Genomic DNA, 17383 nt, shown 5'->3' with positions numbered 1-17383 from the left:
GGAGAATTTTCTGCTGCATGCTGAGCTAGAAATGCCAAGGATAAGTGTAAGGCACTGCTTGAATTAACTAGACTTAGGGTTTTCAGGAAGAGCAAGTCCTGGGCCATTCCAGCCAACTGTGTTATTGAGATAAACTTTCCAAGGCCAAGACTAGAAGCAGTTACTGAGAAGAACTGGGAAGGAGTCAGCCTGGCCCACATCGGTTATTCTTTAAAGAGAGGGGAATCCAATCCCTAGGAAAAAAGGCAGGAAGTGGGAACAGTGAGGTCCTGGGACCCTGAGTGATGAAAACAGCAAGAGACCCTAGTGGAGAGGGAAGGACACTTGCTCATGAGCAAAATCTGGCTCCACTTTGGCTCAGCAAGAACAGACACCTTCTCCTAGCTGCAGGCACCATCCCAACCTGCTGAGCTGCCTCAGCTGCAGCAGTCAAAGCCAGAAGTTCTTGTGTAGGCTGTGCTTAGCCAACAGGATGAAGATATATTTGGGGATGTGGGTAGCTGACCAGTACAGTAATTCCTATATCCTTATAAGTTTTCTGAATCAGTTATTCTGGGAATAATAATAATCATGGGACAATGGCAATAAGTGCTAAGGAAGATAAAGACATGACTGTTCATTGTATTATAGGATAGCCTTTCCCCCTAAAAAACTCAACCAAGCATAACAGGGATTTATGAACTCAAGACTTCTGTGTGCAGCAAAGACCAACATACTTTACACTGTTGATTTAAAAAATGAAAAATACAATGCAGACAAATGTGTGTGGTATGCTAGTATTTGTGTTAAAAAAGTGAAAAAACATTTGCTTGTTATACACAAAACATTTCTGTATGACTTCACAAGGAACTGGTTAAATGGATAACCATTGGGAAAGGAACTCAGTAGCTGGGGAAGAGAAGAGGAAAGTTTTTCATGATTAAACCTTATATACCTTTTATAATTTTTTTTTTGACCACAACTCGCGGCTTGTAGGATCTCAGTTCCCTGACCAGGGATTGAACCCGGGCCATGGCAGTGACAGGGCCAAGTCCTAACCACTGGATAGCCAAGGAATTCCCCTTATATACCTTTTAAATTTGGACCATATAAGTATATTATTATGATTCAAAAATAAATGATTATTTTTTTAATAAATAAAGTAATGAACTTTTATCTTCAGCGACAGAGGAAAGTCAAGCCTGAAATCTAAGGGCATTAAGCAGCCCCACCATGGAGGGTAGAAGCTGTGGCAGCAACTGGAAGAGCTTCCTCAGAGATTCCTTTAGTCTGGCCACCCTGCCAGAGGCATTTCTAAGGAATCAGGACCCACAGTGATCAGCAGGGAGAACAATGAGAAAAGCTTTCCAGCCTGAAATCAGCCGCTGTCCAGAGCTAGCACCTGGCAAGATACAACTCACTCTCCTGGGGGAGGTCACATCTTTACTGGAAGGTAGGTGAGAATTCACACCTGTGACACCAAATCTCCTCCTCTCTTGGTATCTCTCTCTCCTATCCCTCTCTGATTCCACATTCCTCTGATGTTTGACCACAGTGTTTGATTTTTGAGAAGAGAATGTTGAACAAGTCAAGCTCTTCTCATTCTGAGTCTGAACTGTCATTTGACTTGGAAGACTTATACTTTTGTTTTTTCTTCTTTTTCTTTTCTTTCTTCTTTTTCTTATGCTTTTCTTTCTTCTTTTTCTTTTTTTTTTTTTTTTTTTGCAGTATGTGGGCCTCTCACTGTTGTGGCCTCTCCCATTGCGGAGCACAGGCTCCAGACGCGCAGGCTCAGAGGCCATGGCTCACGGGCTTAGTTGCTCCGCGGCATGTGGGATCTTCCCGGACCAGGGCACGAACCCGTGTCTCCTGCATCGGCAGGCGCCACCAGGGAAGCCCTCTTTCTTCTTTTTCTTGTGTTTCTCTTTACATTCTGAGGAACTGGAGCTGCTTCCATCTTCATCTGATGTTGAATCCTCCAGTAACTGTTTTAAGTGTTGTATCCTAAACACATAAGATTGACCAAAGAAACATATTCAACGTAACTTAAAAAAAAATTTTTAGATAAAAAAATAAGAACAGTAGTGATGTCACAAATCATTGCCTCATTAAAGACAGTACTTATTTTTATTTTTGCATGTTTTCCCCATTCTTGCCTATATCCACACCTATTTTACATGACTGTAACCAGTGTACAAGCCATTTTGTATTCTCAAGTTCATACTAGGCAATCTACCTCCTCAACAATTACAATTCAATATCACCAATTTGAAAAAAAAAAAGAAAAAAAACCTCTTGTTTTTTCACCCTATCTTTATTCATGTCTAAGAATAATTTTTAACAATAGCTCAGATCCTTAAAGACGTTGGAGAAGATAAAGTAAACACATGAAAGAGAATCAATCATATAGCAGAACTAGATACCACAATGTGGGTTGCCAACATCAACTATCAGTGACATGAGTGGGCTGGGCGAAGCCCATTGTTTGTATTTTTTAAATAAATTTTAATAACGGTTCTTTTTAAAATTAATTTATTTTTGGCTGCACTGGGTCTTTGTTGCTGCGCACAGGCTTTCTCTAGTTGCAGAGAGAGGGGGCTACTCTTCGATGTGGTGCACAGGCTTCTCACTGCGGTGGCTTCTCTTGTTGCGGAGCATGGGATCTAGGCGCGCGGGCTTCAGTAGTTGTGATGCACAGACTTAGTTACTCTGCGGCATGTGGGAACTTCCTGGACCAGGGATCAAAACCATGTCCCCTGCATCTTAACCACTGTGCCACTAGGGGAGTCCCAAAGCCCACTGCTTTAAGTTAACCCAAGTAGAACAGGCTGGCCTGCTCACTCCCCACATACTGGCCTTTTCAGGGATTACTCCTGCTCTCCTAACATTTCACAATTAAAATACCATATTTATTAAAGCACTTCTCTAATATTGGAATGGTTGTTTCCAACTTTATATAATTTCGGACTTTAAGAGGATATTGTTATCATCAGGACAACCTCACCTTACATCCTTTTCATGTCTTTTATTCTCTCGTATTATGTCATACATGAGATCTTCATGTGCCTTAAGGGTGAGAAAAGGTTAAGGTTGGGTTAGGCTTCATGGGTTGTTAGTTAATGAAACATTAAGTCCCTGTTACTAAAAGCCAGTTATTCTTTTCCAGTTTGGTTGTTCAAATGTTCTAATCCTTCCTAAGGGTCACCAGAACTGCAAACTCCCTGAAGCTGTGAAAATAATTTTCCAATTAGAAAAATATAGAAGGGAATTCCCCAGTGGTTAGGCCTCCAGGCTTTCATTGCGGAGGGCCTGGGTTCAATCCCTGATCAGGGAACTAGGATCCCACAAGCCACGCAGAGTGGTCAAAAAAAGAGAGACTTCCCTGGTGGTCTGATGGGTAAGACTCCACACTCCCAATTCAGGGGGCCCAGGTTTAATCCCTGGTTGGGCAACTAGATCCCACGTGCATGCCGCTACTAAGAGTCTGCATGATGCAACTAAAGGTCTTGCACGCCGCAACGAAGATCCCGTGTGCTGCAACTAAGACCCAGCACAGCCAAAATAAATAAATAAATAAATAAATAAATATTTTTTAAAAAGAGAAAAATACAGTATATAATTTAAATATCCTTTATAAAGAAATAAACCATGGCAGAATCATGAAAAACTATTCAAGGAAGAAATAGTGAGGCAATTCTCTTTATTCTATGTGGATACATAACCAAGAAATAGTATTAAGAAAAACAAGTGAATTATAAAATTTATATATAACAATGAAATGTTTATAGGTATGCAAAAATATATAAGAATCCCAAACAAAGTCTGGAAGTATACTGGAGGAGGTATAGATAATTTTAAATGATTTGAATTACTTAAAAGTAAAAACATGTATGGGAAATGTTATGGTATGTGAATTATCTCATTTCAAAAAAGAATAAATGTTTATTACAGAAATTTTAGATATTATCAGAAAATTAAGTTTTTTAAAAAAATCTACTACTTCTCCACCCAAGGGATAACAGTAATATTAACATTTGGTCTCTCTTTTTCTTCTTCTTTTTTTGGCTGCACCACGCAGCTTGTGGAATCTTAGTTCCCTGACCAGAGACTGAACGGCAAGCGGGGGCTACTCTTCACAGCGGTGCACAGGCTCTAGGCGCTCAGGCTTCAGTAGTTGTGGCTCACGGGCTCTAGAGCACGGGCTTAGTAGTTGTGGTGCACAGGCTTAGCTGCTCCGCGGCATGTGGGATCTTCCCGGACCAGGGATTGAACCTGTGTCCCCTGAATTGGCAGGCGGATTCTTAACCACTGCACCACCAGGGAAGTCCCTGGTCTCTCTTTCTAAATTGTTTTAATTTATGAAAAATTATAATCATACCATTTATATATAAAACTCTGTTACTTTTCACTTGTGTTTTTATAAACATTTTCCCATGATATTATACATTCTTCTAAAACACAATTCCTAATGGCTAAATAATTTGTTACAGTAATTTATGTTGATATATTGGACTATTAAGGTGTTTCCTATTTTTCTTTAGCTCCCATTTTTCTAACCATATAAATAATAATGAAAGCTATCCTTATACATACATAAACAGTTGTGTATATATTAATGTTCTCTTATATCCTTAAAGTGAATTAAAGTGGGATTTCTGAGTCAAAATGAGTATGTTTAAAGTTTTTGAGATTTATCACCAAACTATGTTCTATAGTATCTGTAAAAATTGTCATTCCACCTAAAAGTAGAAAGATTGATCCAAAATAAGTTATTTCAGATTATTAAAATGAAAACACAACATCTTAAAATGTCTTAAAAACTGGAGAATGGGGCTTCCCTGGTGGTGCAGTGGTTAGGAATCCACTTGCCAACGCAGGAGACACGGGTTCGATCCCTGGTCTGGGAAGATCCCATATGCCGCAGAGCAACTAAGCCCACGCACCACAATTACTGAGCCTGCACTCGAGAGCCCACGAGCCACAGCTACTGAGGCTGCATGCTTCAACTACTGAAGCCCGTGTGCCTATAGCCCGTGCTCTGCAACAAACAGAAGCCACTGCAATAAGAAGCCTGCACACCACAACGAAGAGTAGCCCCCTGCTCACCTAGAGAAAGCCCATGCACAGCAACGAAGACCCAATGCAGCCCAAAAATAAAATTAAAAAACAAAAAAAACACTGGAGAATGTCTGTTGACCCCAGTTTTATATATGTTGATAACCTAAGTACATCCAGACAGCTACATATTTCACTTGACAGAAGCAGTTACTGAATGGAGAATTTACACCCCTGGGAAGTGACTCTGTTAAGATAAGGTGAGGAAATGATAATTTTACTGTCATGTAAAGAGCAAATATAATTTATATATACACTTCTAGCTTATAGTTTAAAGACATAAATCTTCAGGTAAAGCCTGGAAAACTAAAACCCTCATTTTAGTTATGAAACATGATTTTTTAATACAATAAGTTAAAAAGTGATTGAATAAATAACAATGTCTGCTTCAGAAAAAGAATCACTATTCCCAAGGTATAAGCGAATTATACCTTAATAAGTTTTTTGTTAAGAACTAATCTGTCACACAAATGTTCAGGCATGCCTCATTTTACTGCACTTCACTTTATTGCACTTGGCAGATACTACGTTTTTTTACCAATTGAAGGTTTGTGGCAACTCTTTGTTGAGCAAGTATATCAGCATCATTTTTCCAACAGTATTTGCTCACACCATGTCACTGTGTCACATTTTGGTAATTCTCACAATATTTCAAACTTTTCATTATAATTACATTTGTTAGGGTGATCTGTGATCAATGATCTTTGATGTTAGTACTACAACTCTCTGAAGGCTCAGATGATGGTTAGCATTTTTTAGCAAGAAAGTATTTTAAATTAAGTTATGTACTTTGTTTTTTTAGACAGAATGCTATTTTTTTTTTTTTTTTTTTTGGTGGTACGCAGGCCTCTCACTGTTGTGGCCTCTCCCATTGCGGAGCACAGGCTCCGGATGCACAGGCTCAGCGGCCATGGCTCACGGGCCCAGCCACTCCGCGGCATATGGGATCTTCCCAGACCGGGGCACAAACCCGCGTCCCCTGCATCAGCAGGCGGACTCTCAACCACTGCGCCACCAGGGAAGCCCTAGACAGAATGCTATTGCATACTTAACAGAATCCAGTATAGAGTAAACATGACTTTTATATGTGTTGGGAAATTTTAAAATTCATGTCATTCACTATATTGTGATATTTGCTTTATTGAGGTTCTAGATATTGCTAGAACCAAACCTGCAACATCTCTGAGGTATGCCTGTAATTTAACACAAATGTAGTTAACACCAGATACTTTGGCCAAATGACTTCTGGGAATGTATTTTGTGTGAATTTGCAGTTCACTGTTAGTACCTAATCAACTGATATTCACTATCTCTGATAAATGTAAATTGAAATGGTAGGGTTCTACTTACTACTCTGAACTGTTTCAACTTTTAGTTGCCTTTGATAAAAAAAGGGCATTCTTTGTCTCCTGTTCGGTGACCATATTGTTTAGAGCGCCAACCTGAAAACAAAGAAAAGAGGAAATATTTCTGTAAGATAACAGTTTCCTTTAATGAAGACAAAGGATCAGTAGATCATATTAAAGTTTTTCTTCATTAAACTCCAATTCTAAAAGCAAATTCAATTAGTGAATGAACCATGTAAGATCCTAAAAAACAAAGGGAAACTACAGATCTTCCTTGAGTTATGATGGGGTTACATCCCAATAAACCCATCATAAGTTGAAAATACTATAAGTTGAAAATGCACTTAATACACCTAAACTACTGAACATCATAGCTTAGCCTAGCCTACCTTAAATGCACTCAGAACACCTACATTAGCCTACAATTGGGCAAAATCATCTAACACAAAGCCTATTTTGTAATAAAGTGTTGAATTTCTCATGTAATTTATTGAATACTGTACTGAAAGTGAAAAACAGAATGGTTGTATGGGAACATAATTTTGAGAGCTGGATCTCAGGAAACCATTGAAAAACAATGAAGTTTGGGGGTTCTCTGTTGACTGCCTCTGAGCTGTCCCTGTCTTTATCTCTCCTAACATTTAAAGTTCAGGAAAGGAGGATAACACTCCTTCAAACCAATGTCTTTCTTTGTGTTCTAAACCCTCTTACCTTTAAAGGAAAGGTGATCCTTACTATTCAAAATGTGGTCCATGCACAAGCAAAATCAACAACACATGGGAGATTGGTAGAAATGCACAGTATGAGGCCTATCCGAGAAATACTGACACATACTTGGAGTTCAAAAGACTTACTGGTGATGTGTAGACATATTAAAGTTTGAGAACCACTGTTCTAGATAATACTACAATCACTAAAATCAATGAAAGTATGCATATGTATATATATATTTTGTTTGGAATGAGTCCAAGTTTTGTGGTGCCTGAGCTTAAATTATTTGGTGGGGGTGGGGATGGATGGGGCTCTTTAGGAAAAACAAAAATCTTGCCTTGGCAAATTTTACAAAATCATATGTCCATAATCAACACATCAATGGTCCCTGCAGGTCTTTGAAAGACACAAGTGAGGGGCCCTGAAACTTAAGCTTCATTTACTTCTTGGTAAAACTGGATCTGGTCCCAACCCAAACTTTTATATTCCAAGTCAATGCAAATAACTATAAAATACTAAGTGAAATGCAACTAACCACCTCATCAAAGAGAGCAGTGGTTTTCAAACTTTAAAAAAAAGCCATAGACTTCTGGATAAAGATGAAAAACTAAACACATTTGTCTCCTTTCATTTCGTTCCTGAGATTCTATAAAAATGACAATGAAGAGAATTCTTTTCAAAAGGAATAATCCAGTAAGTATCTCAAGAAGGGCCAAGTAACAACCTCCATAAATCTGTTCCTCCATAGAAGCATTGGAAATAGTTGCAAATTTTTCCAAATCAAGTTATCTGAAACATGAAAATTAACCAAAGGCTTGCCACAATCTAAAGAGTATTAATTAAAGAAACCCTACTGAGCCTTGGTAAGAACAGCAGGATTTCTGGCAATTTAACTGGGCTCACTCCCAACCCCTACTTTCACAACAGTCTTAAAAACAAGCAGCCCTGCAACCATGACAGCTGTGAAAAGCAGCAGTGTCACACCCACTGAAGAGGGAAGACTGGATTTTTTTGTGTGTGTGTGGTACGTGGGCCTCTCACTGTTGTGGCCTCTCCCATTGCGGAGCACAGGCTCTGGACGCACAAGCTCCATGGACATGGCTCACGGGTCCAGCTGCTCTGCGGCATGTGGGATCTTCCTGGACCGGGGCACGAACCCAGGTCCCCTGCATCGGCAGGCAGATTCTCAACCACTGCACCACCAGGGAAGCCTGGAAGACTAGATTTTGAGCACCTCAAAAAGCCCTGACTTCAGAGCACAGAGCCACGCTGGCAGGGTATTGTTGCTATCTGACTAGTCATGTAGTTTGCTTTACAGAAAAAGCCCTACCCCAGGATATTTGTCAAAAATAGTCACTTGGAATTGTTTAACATGGCAGCTTATTATGGCTGTGATATCACTGGGTAAACAAGAGCCCAGCCAAAAGTTGAAAAGGAAGATCTGGGGAATGAGATGTCCATAGAGGGCTCTCAAAAATTCTGACAAATTCCGGGAAGCTAGATGACTATACACATGTGTAAGGCTGTGTGCATGCATAGTAAAGGCCTGAGAAGGCCTTTTTTTTCACTTCTGACTCACTGTTAAGGTTCTGTGCAAGCAGGCACTAAATGCTAAGGCAGACATGTAACAAGCCACATGAGCATTTGAGGCTTGTCTTAACACACACATATAACCTCTTGGCAAAGGGTATAAGGCTTCTTAGATCAATGCATTTAAGGAAATCTCTGTTGTATTATTAGCTGACCTCTAAGCTAACAGAGGAGACTTCAGTGGCCATACACTACAGGGAATACAGACTTACAGAATTACTCCAGGAAAGTCACTAAAAATACAAAAAGGAACAACAACAAAACCTGGGTAGAAGGGAGAATCTGATTTCCAGACCACCTTATATTATCTAAAATGGGCAGTTTTCACCAAAAAATTGCAAAACACACAAAGCAGCAGCAAGTCCAGATACTGGGCTTACTAGACAAAGACTTTAAATCAGCTATTATAAATAAGTTCAAATAACTAAAGGAAGTTATGTCTAAAGAATTAAAGAAAAGTATGAAAGTGATGTCATAACAGATGGAGATTATTAATAAAGGGATACAAATTATAAAAATTAATAAAAAAGAAATTCTGGAGTTGAAAAGCACAATAATCAAACTGAAAAATTAACTGGAAGGTCTTAACAGCAGATTTAAGATGGCAGAACAAAGAATAAGCAAACCTGAAGATACGTAACAACTGAGATTATCCAGTCTGAGGAACAGAAAGAAAAAAGAATGAAGAAAACTGGCCAGAGTCTCAGAGACCTGTGGGATACCATCAAGATTCACAGCATATGCATAAAGAGAATCTCAAAAAGAAAGGAGTGCTAGAGAGTGTAGAATATTTGAAAAAATAATGGCCAAAAACTTCCCCAATTTGATGAAAAACATTAATCTACAAATCCATGAAGCTCAATGAACTCCAAGTAGAATGAGTTTAAAGAGATCCATCATAGGCAAACTGTTAGAAAGCCAAAGATAACAAGAAAAATTTTAAAGCAATGAAAGAAAAACAACTCATCACATATAAGCAATCCTCAATGAGATTATCAGATGACTTCTTATCACAAACCATGGAGACCAGAAGGCAGCAGAATAACAAATTCAAAGTGCTGAAAAAAAGATTATTAAGCAAGAATTCTATAGCCAGCAAAATTATCCTTCAGAAATAAAAGGGAACTTAAAGTTCAGATAAACAAAATCTGAAAATTTATTGCTAAAGGACTTGCCCTTACAAAAAATAACAACGCTGAAATGATGAAAGGATACTAGGCAGTTATTCAAATCCACATGAAATACACAGCACCAGTAAAGGTAACTTCATACATAATTATAAAAGACAGTATAAATATATTTTTTATAATTCTTTTATTCTCCTATCTCATTTTAAAACAACTACATAGAGAAATAATTATAAAACAGTGATGATGAGCTTATAAATATATAAAAATTTAATTTGTATGACAATATTACCACAAAGGAGGGGGAGAGAATGGAGCTGTATAGGAACAAAGTTTCTGTATTCTATTGAAATTACATTAGCATTAATCTGAATGAAAATCAAAAGGCAGGTATTGGCAGAATGGATAAAAACATGTTTTCCAAGTACAACAGAAAAACTTTAGATTCAAAGACAAAACTAAATTGAAAGTAAGAGGATGAAAAGAGATACAAATAAAGCAGTGTTTACAGGAAATTTATAGCTTTAAATACCAATATTAGAAAAGAACAAAGATCTCAAATAAATAATCTAAAGTTCAGTTTAAAAATCTAACTGAAAGAGAGCTGGAGTGGCTATACTAATATTAGAGAAAACAGACTCAAAGGCAAAAATTGTTACAAGAAACAAATATTGACATTTTATAATGATGTAAGGGTCAATCCATCAAGAGGATATAACACTTATAAACATATATGCACCTAACAACAGCATTCCAAATAGAAGCAGCAAAAATGGACAGAACTGAAGGGAAAACTAGACAATGCAACAATAATAATTAGAGACTTCAATATTCCACAATGGATAAAACAACTAGAGAGAATACCAACAATGAAATTGAAGACTTCAACAATACTATAAACCAACTAGACCTCACAGATATCTGCAGAACATCTGACACCCCAAAAGAGCAGAATACACATTCTTTTGAATCCCACATGGAACATTATCCAGAATAGAGCATAGGCTAGGCTATAAAACAAGAATTAATAAATTTAAAAGGATTCAAACCAGGACTTCCCTGGTGGCGCAGTGGTTAAGACTCTGCGCTCCCAATTCAGGGGGCCTGGGTTTGATCCCTGGTCAGGGAACTAGATCCCACATGCATGCCACAACTAAGGAGACTGCAAGCCACAACTAAGGAGGCCATGTGCCACAACTAAGGAGCACACATGCCACAACTAAGGAGCCCACCTGCCGCAACTAAAACCCAGCACAACCAAATAAGTAAATAAAATAAATACTTAAAAATAAAATAAAATAAGGATTCAAACCATACAAAGTATGTTTTCCAGAACAAAGAAGACAAATTAGAAAGCAATGATAGTAGGAAACTTTGGGAATCTAAAAATATGTAGAAATTAAACAACACATTTCTAAACAATCCATGGGTCAAAGAAGAAATTTCAAGGAAAATTAGCAAGTATTTTGATTTGAACGAAAATTAAACATAACATATGAGATGCAGATAAAGCAGTGCTTAGAGGGAAATGTAGACCTTTAAATGCCTACATTAGAAAAGAATGAAGCTCTCAAATCAATAATCTCAGGTTCAATTAAAACAGAAAACAGGGCTTCCCTGGTGGCACAGTGGTTGAGAATCCGCCTGCCCATGCAGGGGACACGGGTTCATGCCCTGGTCTGGGAAGATCCCACATGCCGTGGAGCGGCTGGGCCCGTGAGCCAGGGCCACTGAGCCTGTGCGTCCGGAGCCTGTGCCCCGCAACGGGAGAGGCCACAACAGTGAGAGGCCCGCATACCACAAAAAAAAAAAAAAAAAAAAAAAAAAAATCCAGGAAACAAAGAGCGACCCAAGCAGAAGGAGGAAATAATAATAATGAACTACTAGCATTACTGGCATGTGCTATGCCATAGATGAACCTCAAAAATATGCTTAAAGGAAGAAGCCAGGGGCTTCATGAGGCAATGAAGATCCCGCACGCGGCAATGAAGATCCTGGGTGCTGCAACTAAGACCCGGTGCAGCCAAATAAACAAATAAATATTTTTTAAAAATACTAAATGTTAAATGAAGAGCAGACACCAGAAAATTGAGTTCTAAGCCACCAGAAGGGAGAATGGAGAATCAGCTCAACTTCTATTTGCAGAACCTCCAAAGAGCTTAGGAATTGAGCTCTGAGCACCAGATACCTCTGAAAGTAAAGGTAAAGGAGAAGCTGAAATAAGGAGGACTGATGAAAAGTCCAAGGGCAACTCTTACTAGCCCTGTTGGAAGGAAGTTTATTGTCTGAAAAAGGTAAAGCATAGATCTCTGGCAAAATGACATCAGATACATGTGAAGGCAAGGTGCCACAGTAAGTATAGAAAATTACATGAACAAATAAAAAGTAAATGGCAAGATTTCCCAGGCTTCTTGCTCCAGTCAGATCCCACAACACTAGCAGCTTGGCCTTCACCCTCCATGGAGGAGCATTCTTCTCTAGGAAAATATAACTCACCCCAAGAAGAAAAACCTACAGGTACTGACCTCACAAGTTCCCAATTGACCGGACTAGAAATATCACCCTCCAGTGAAACTCAGCAAGCCCCATTCACACACTTAGAGCTCCTAATCAACTTTTTATCTCCCAATGATGAGCAATAACTGTGGTTGCCAGTCTCAGAGATGGACCCCCCAAATCCCTGACTTCTTAAAAGCATGCCCTCATGTATTCCCTGCCACCCTGAATAAGGCTAACTGTTGTAACCTAGGTACTGGAAAAAGGATGATGTGTGAATGGAGGCAGAGACTGCAAACTGCTATTTTAATTATGTGTGTGAAGAATCTTTGTACAAACAAATGTCTTTAAAGGCAGCTGTATCCCTTCTTAAATGCCGTCTTACGCTGGATGAAGGTGCTGCTGCTCTGGTGTGGTGGAGAGTGTGCACACAGAGCTCTACCTGTTCCCGACCCACCCTCTGTGGCCCAGAGCTCCTCTCAGGTTACCTGGATAAAACCTCAACACCTCTGATGAGGATGACTGACTGAGGCAAGACCCAAGGGACCACCCTCCAATGCATCCCTTGTCCCCTATGGCATTTTTACATGCAATAACCTTTCTGTTACAGGAATATTACTGTAGCATATACTCCGCAGGCAGCTATGGCCCTGTGGAAGACCATTACCCTTATAGCCAGAAGCCCTGGAGTCAAAGCACTGCTCTGCCTCTTACCCCAGAACACTTAATAACATATGCAAGGCGGCTTCCTCGTCTATAGCACAGAGTCATGCCCTGACTTTAGCAGGGCTGTGGTGAGAATGAATTAAAAGAAGTGAACTTGTTTGTAAACAGTGGTCTATAACTTGCATGTATTGAGGGTATAACTTGAAACCCTTCCACACTCACACTGCATGACTTTGACTTCTTTCCCCAGTGGCATCCAAAGTCTTTTGGTTGGTGCGTGGGCCAGAAATTCCCTGGCATGTTCATTGCCTGGGACATCTGGTATACAGTCTCCTGGCTTAGTCTCATCTTCCTGAAAAAGGAAACAGTGTGTAAGCTGTGTGGCGAAGAAGTACCGGAACTCCCTCCCAACTGTTTGAGAACACAGCACTGCCTGGCTTTCTCATGGGCTGGAGATCCCAATGTCATCATAAGTTACCCTCTGAAGAGCTAGAAAGAAAGACAAATCATACCTGACAGAAAAAACGGAAGTAACTATACTAGAAGAGCTAGCTACGCCACAAAAACAAAGTAGCTGTTCTTAGAGAAAAGTTACTAGTGTTTACATAGGATTGATCTGTGAGCTCCAAATTGATTCTAGATCACAAAAATTAGATTCTAAGATCACAAAGTTTTCTGCTAACTTAAAAGCTTTGTGGAATGAGGCAGAATATAGAGTTAAACAAGTGAGGTTTTCTGGAATAATAAGAACAATGTGTTAGAGTAAAATAGATTATTAGACCTTGAAGGCCACTGTCATGTTTTATAATCTCATACACGCCGTATTTGTGAGATTTATTTTCATTACCAAATAACTGCACTGTATAATTAAGGTGCTGTTTTTTTACCTTATGATTTTTTCAAGTTTCCATGAATATTAAATTTATAATGGAAGAATGTTTTCTAATGTTTCTAATGTTTTCTAAAAATCTTTTTTTTAAGTTGAAAGTTACCAAACAGAAAAAGTTACTTTGGCCTTAAGTCCTCTAAATCTCGCTCCTGCGGAAAGACACTGACACTGTGGCCAGGGTGCTGGAGGAGGGACTCCTGCAACAGGTAGGGCGGGACTGGATGAGCTTCACGTCTCCTGATTCCAGTGTTCTCTGAGCTGATGACATTCAAGAAATCAGCACCGGGAGGGTCAGAGAAGAAACATGGGGCAGGAGAGCTTTGAGGAGATGCAGTCACAAGTGAGACAGAAAAAATGGGAGTGAGCGCTGAGGAACACTTGGGGGCCTGCAGTGGTTTCTTAGGGGACGGACACAAGGCTGATTAATTTTCTGCAAAGGCACAGGCTGTGACAAAGCCCAAAGTGCATGAACCGACTGCCATCTGCAGGGAAGACACAGAACTATCATTAAAAGGAGGTTCAAACCTTATGCAGCTGTTTTTCATAACAAGTGACTGAGTCTAGCACTGAGTCAAATCTGTCTCAGAGAAAAACCAAAAGTACAAACTTCACACTGACCTTGATAAGTCCAGGAGGAGGTTTTTCATAACTAGAAAAGAAGAAAACACCAGTCATCAACCATGTTCATAGGAATGTAACACATCTCAATCAGCAAAAGGCAACTGGAGATGAAAATGAAAAGGCTTTTTTTTTTAAGAAAAAACCTAAAAGTACATTATAACTAAAACAGTTACTAAAATATGCCCAGCAGTCAGAAGTCCTATATAAAAAACCGGATGCTATACCACATCCTGTTCGATGTAGAACTTAAATTTACTGAAATCATGACTTGGTGTCTTGGCACAGCGATTTTATTCTTGGAAGAAGGGAAAGCAAGAGATTGCAGGGAAAATGTGAGGTAAGAAGAGACTTGAGGGCCTCCCTGGTGGCGCAGGGGTTAAGAATCCGCCTGCCAAGGCAGGGGACACGGGTTCAAGCGCTGGTCCGGGTTCGAGCGCTGGTCCGGGAAGATCCCACATGCTGCGTAGCAACTAAGCCCGTGTGCCACAACTACTGAGCCCACGTGCCTAGAGCCTGTGCTCCACAACAAGAGAAGCCACCGCAACGAGAAGCCCGCGCACCGCAATGAAGAGTAGCCCCCGCTCACCGCAACTAGAGAAAGTCCACGCACAGCAACGAAGACCCAACGCAGCCAAAAAAAAAAAAGTTATAACAATGTTAACACTGACATTGATTAGGAAAGCTATTATGATGGTGCTATACTGGAAGGATGAAAACAAGAAGGGAAAGTAAGAGAACTAAATCTTTATTTACTATGACAAGAAGTTAACAGATGTCTAAAATTGCTGAGTCAACAAAAACTGTATAAGCATATAATTTAGAAATGTGCAGTTAAATCCAAGAAGTAAAAACTAAAAGAGTCTGCACATGGAAGGCTTGGCCTTGTTAGGAGGGGTGGAGGGTTGTGCAGGTTACTCTGGGGGGTAAATGAGAAGTTGGGCAGCCCACCGCTATTTTTTTGTAGCATTTTTAGTACTATTTGAATTTTTAAGCTATATACAAGTATTACTCTGGTATGAATTAAACTTAATTAAAATCAAACCAAACCCTTAACTAGAAAAAGCAAATATGTCCATAGCCTAGCCAGTTTCAAATCTGTGAAACTGGAAAAATCCCACTGGTCTGAGAATCACACTCCTGAATTCTGCTCTAATTTTGTTGGCTAACCAGGTCAGTGGCTTAACCCCTGAACCTCCATTTTCTCATCTACAAAACATTACCATCTTTCTCTTGTCTGTGAAAAAGCTCTGTGAGTTACAAAATAAACATATAGTATTAACCACCACCTGGCATCCTACAGTTAAAGATACAGAGGACTGGTGGGGCTAAGCCTTGCCTGAGTCCAGAGTGCCGTGAAGGCGCCAGGACTGTGGATGCCAGCAATGCAGAACCTGTATCCAAACCACGGCCCAATGAGGTGAAATTCAGCTCAAGAGCCACACTGAAAAGAGCAGGCCAGTCTCCAAGGAAGCATGCACTTTGTATCAAAGCTCCCAGAAGGTTAATGAGGGCCTTTTCTTACACGACTATCTCAGCAATCATGAGAAGGTAGGTAATGAGAAATGCCTGAAACAGAAATAATTCAGATAACTCAGTGAACACCAAACTTAGTAAAGTCGGACTTCTAAAGCTGATTACAGAACGACAGAAAAGAACCGCAAGGGGCATTAATCCAACCTTCTACCTCATGTTTAAATCTCCTTTACAACTAACCCTTCTCTCAGGGGTTATCTGCACTCTCTCCAACCCCGGGTAGCTGGGAGAGTACAGTGCCTCCTAGGTCAGGACACGCTTGACCAGCAAGAATCTATGACTCTGCTCCTAATTCTTCTTGTTGAGCTGGAACTGGCCTCTTTGTAGCTGCCACTCTTAACACTGGTAAAAAAAATCCTGGGGACGAGAGAGAAGTCCACGCTCTCTTCTACCTGACAGCTCCTCCCGAAGAGTCAGGGACCAGGCCCTCACCCCACGTTTATTCTTCCCTTCCTCACCGCGCACTCTTCTTACGGGACTGGGCTTTTTCTTCCCTAGTTAACAGCACTAGGTGAAAAGAATGGGGATTTTACCCAGTTCAGAGCCAGCCCCTTGAACTGAGAAAAGAGAAAGGACCCAACGGCGCAGCCGCACTTCTCCTGTATTCAAATCCTGACCGACACCGATGTCGCCGCGCGAGGAATAAAACCGTCGTTTCCGGCGGGGAAGCGCCCGCCCGCCCGCCGCCGCCTCGCGCGCCCGGGACGAGCCTGGGGATGGAGCCTTCCCCCTCTTCCTCCAGAGGCTGAGTCCAGCGTCCCGCAGCCCGGAATCAAAACCCGCATTCGGCTCGCTGGGGTCCGACGGGCCCACCTGCCCACTCGCAGGTCTCCAACCCCGGGCGGGCCCCGCCGTGCGACCGCGGGCCCCGACCCCATTCCTCTCATTAGTTGGGGGCGGGCGTGACGAACTCACAAGGACCCAGGTGCTTGAGCTGCTGCAGCTGCTGCGCGTCGTGCCGCCGCCGCCTCTGCTCCCGGCGTCGCTACAGCTCCTGCTCCGGAGGCTCCCGCGGCCGCCGCGCGCCCCCGGTTCCCGAGTCGTCGCGCCCGAGCCGGGACAACATTGCGGCCCCGCGCCGAGCCGCGAAGACCGCACTTCCTCCGCGCCGCGCCGCGCCCGCCCGGCTCCGCAGCGCCCCCTCTCGCTGTTGCTCCGCAGCCTGCTGGGCCGGGCCCAACGTCCCGGCTGAGGCCGCCAGTGCCCCGCCTCCTGACAGGCCGGCTCGACTGCCTCCGCCAAGTCCGCGCTCTGAGCGCCGGAGCCGTGCTGAGGCGTCAGCGGGTGCCGCAGGCCGGAGCTCGCCCCCT

At 41.3% G+C, this 17383-nt stretch overlaps 1 pseudogene; it reads right to left on the bottom strand.

Annotated features, from left to right (window-relative positions):
• Positions 1–1097: 1097 nt before the first annotated feature.
• Positions 1098–17182, bottom strand: LOC131762403 (retinitis pigmentosa 9 protein-like; annotated as a pseudogene).
• Positions 17183–17383: the final 201 nt, after the last annotated feature.

The sequence above is a fragment of the Kogia breviceps genome, chromosome 9 (genome assembly GCF_026419965.1).
Source record: "Kogia breviceps isolate mKogBre1 chromosome 9, mKogBre1 haplotype 1, whole genome shotgun sequence".
In the NCBI taxonomy this organism is placed as follows: Eukaryota; Metazoa; Chordata; class Mammalia; order Artiodactyla; family Physeteridae; genus Kogia; species Kogia breviceps.
Note: the sequence above shows the minus strand (reverse complement) of the source record. Positions and strands in the feature narration are given on the sequence as shown.